The following is a 3,428-nucleotide window of genomic DNA, read 5'->3' on the forward strand; positions in this document are numbered from 1 at the left end:
GTTGATTTCTCGCTTGCTGTCTCTCGGTCTCTCTCTGTCTGGCGAGCGCACGTACCCTATAGCAAAAACCTCTAAAAAAAAATGACCATGCGATCCATGAGATAGCCCTGTCAAGTTAGGAGAGTTGAAACTACCCTATAAGGGATTAGCAGTTGGCGTGATGGCTATGTCACTGGATTCCTATGTAGTCGACTGCGGTTCGAGTCCCGGACCCAGTGGCTTAAACTTGGGCCAGGCGCGTGTGCGTGCGTGCCCAAGATCCCAAGAGGAGAATGGAGGAGAAGGGACTGTGGTGTGGCCATCTCCCCTGGGGGGTGATTTCTCGCTTTCTGTCTCTCGGTGTCTCTGTCTTTCTGGTGAGCACACGTGCCCTATAGCAAAAACCTCTCTGGAAAAAAAAAAAAAAAAGAATGCGTGCCAATGACAACTTGGTAGCTTACTCAGAGCCTTCCTGCTGTTCAGGACCCAGCTAAGGGATGACATTGTCAGTATCCTGAGCACGCTCGAAGAGTAGTTTCAAAGAAATAGAAAATCTTTTTAAATCTGATCCCCCCATCACACTCAGAGTAACAGTTGACAATCTTTGCACTCTGGGACAGTTAGAATACTCCACTCCAAAGGAATGAGTACAATGATGTAAAATTAAGAGCTCAGTAATGTCCAAAGCAAGGCCAGCCAGGAGTGACCAGCCCAGAGCTGAGAGCCAGGCTACTAAACCGAAGTTAGGGGTGGGCAGTGGGCATTGCATCCTCTTTGATCTTTGTATCCAGCACCTAGTGACTTACACAAATGTTTACTTTTTAAAAAATGTTTCTTTCTTCTGTGTGTGAGGGAGAAACCAGCAGTACCCTCACGCCGCAATCCCTCCCCAGCTTCAGCCAGCCCGGATCACGCGTACGCAACACGTGGCTGTTCGAGGAGTCTGTGAACATGAACCCGAGACCCTCCCCTGTGGATCAGCCTCACAGAGCATTGGGTTACCACTACAACACTGTCTGGCCTCCTCGCATGTTTATTGGCTAGTTCAGATGGGACTATAAGCTCAAGTGTAGGACCAAGGCCACCACAGGGAAAGCAGTTACTCTGGAAAGGAGTGTGCAGCGCTTGACACTGTATGGCCGGAAGTGAGTCCCAGCTTAGACTGGCTGTGGTCAGCATCCAAATGACCAGGATAAAAGGGTGGTGGGGGTGACAGGAAACAGCCTGCCTGGTACCCAGAAACTGTATCCCTGGCTTAAGCAGGAACATGTCCAACAATCTCAGACTTTGGTTAGCTATCCTTTTCTCTTCTTTTTTTTTTTTTTAAGTTTATTTATTAATTTCTTCCATGAGAGAACATGACAAGACCCAAAGATTTTTGTTATAGGGCATATGTGTTCACCAGAGAGACAAAGAGGGACAGAGAGACAGAAAGTGAGAAATCACCCCCTCCCCCAGGGAATGGATGGACATGCTGCAATCCCTTCTCCTCCATTCTCCTCTCAAGATTTTGGGCATACATACACACGTGCCTGGCATGAGTTTTAAGCCCCTTATTCCAGGACTCAAACCATGGTCGACTATGTGCAAGTCCAGCAATGTAACCATTTAGCCATCTACTGGTCTTGCTCTCTTTTTTTTTTTTTAAGAGAGATTTTCGTTATAGGGTCTGTGTGCTGGCTAGAGAGACAGAGAGACAGAAAGTGAGAAAGCACCCCCCAGGGAGGGATGGCCATGCTGCAATCCCTTCTCCTCCATTCTCCACTTGGGATTTTGGACATGCACATGTGCCCAGTGTGAGGGTTTTGTTGTTGTTGTTTGTTTGTTTGTTTGAGAGGTTTTTGCTATAGGGCATGCACGCTCACCAGAAAGACAGAGACAGAGATACAGAAAGCGAGAAATCACCCCCCGGGGGGATGGCCACGCTGCAATCCCTTCTCCTCCATTCTCCTCTTGGGATCTTGGGCTCGCACGCACACGCGCCCAGCATGAGATTTAAGCCACCGGGTCCAGGACTTGAATTCTGGTCAACTGCATGGGAGTCCAGTGACATAACCATTACGCCATCTGCTGGTCCTCAGGTATTTTGTTTTTAAAGCCATCCCCTTGCTGATGATAGGACTGGCTTTATTTATTCTAGAGCCTAGGTTCATGTCAGAATGGTGAGCATGCCAAAGAGCTTATCCTCTCTAGATGGAGCTAATGGAAGCTCCTGAATTCGGCACGTGCAGGGCATGAGCCCAACTCTCAGAACATCCACATCTGCCTTCCCTGTCGATACCTGGGATCCCAGTTCAGCGTCTCCAACCCCACCTGCCTGCAGCTGACCAAAGGAGCTTTTCCCCAAAGATGGGAAAGTGATCAAAATGGCCACTTACCCAAGTGTACGTACACTTGAAAAGCCTTCCGTTACGTGGCAAGAAAGGTGGCTGGAACTTGAGAGCCTTTAAGCTGATGCACACAGTGTGGCGGCTGAGGCATGCAACCAGTCGGGGATGTTGGACTTGCAGAGGCCCCAGGGGACTGGCAGACCACCTCTCCAGCTTCCCACTCGGCGAAAGTCAAGCACTTTCTCAGGCTCTCAGTGACAGCATCATGGCTGGGAGTGTAGGGGCGATGCAGGCTGCCTCATAAATTCAGAGACCTTGACAGGCCTAGGAGATCTCAGAAACGATTCCCTTCAACCCCCTCATTTTACAAAAGCAGATGCTGGAGCCAGAGAAGTAAGGTGGTTTGGCCAAGGCCACAAAAGCAGTTAGTGGTCTTGAACGAGCTCACTACGTAACCTCTCTTCCAGGTGACCTCCCTTCTAGGTGGGTCTGTTCTTAAGTCGTTTTTCAATCAGATGCAGTGGAAAGGGTAGCAGGTGGTGTGGTGGTTGAAGTGCTGGACTCCCACATGGCAGACTGTGGTTCAAGTCCTAGATCTGGTGGCTTGAAACTCACATCACGTTGAGGCCAACAGATGGTAAACCGGTTATGTCACTGGACTCTTACATGGCTGGCCATGGTTCAAGTCCCAGACCCAATGACTTGAAATGCACACTGGGCATGTGTGCTTGTGTGCCCAAAATCCCAAGAGGAAAACGGAGGAGAAAGGATTGTGCCATGGCCATCTCCCCTGGGGGATGATTTCTTGCTTTCTGTCTCTCTCATCTCCCCAGCGAACACACATGCCCTGTAGCAAAAATCTCCTTCTATTTAAAAAAGAAAAGAAAGAAAGAAAAAAGAAACTCATGCTGGGTGCATATGTGTGTGTGCCCAAAATCCCAAGAGGAGAATGGAGAAGGAATTGTGGGGCATGGCCATCCCTGCTGGGGGGGGGCGATTTCTCATTTTCTCTCCTTCCATCTCTCTCTGTCTCTGGTGAGTACGCACACCCCATAGCAAAAATCTCTCTCAAAAAAATTCAGATGTAGGTCCTTGGGCAACTCCAAGACCACTCCAGTC

Source organism: Tupaia chinensis, unplaced genomic scaffold, assembly GCF_000334495.1.
Source record: "Tupaia chinensis unplaced genomic scaffold, TupChi_1.0 Scaffold000600_1, whole genome shotgun sequence".
NCBI classification, from domain to species: Eukaryota; Metazoa; Chordata; class Mammalia; order Scandentia; family Tupaiidae; genus Tupaia; species Tupaia belangeri.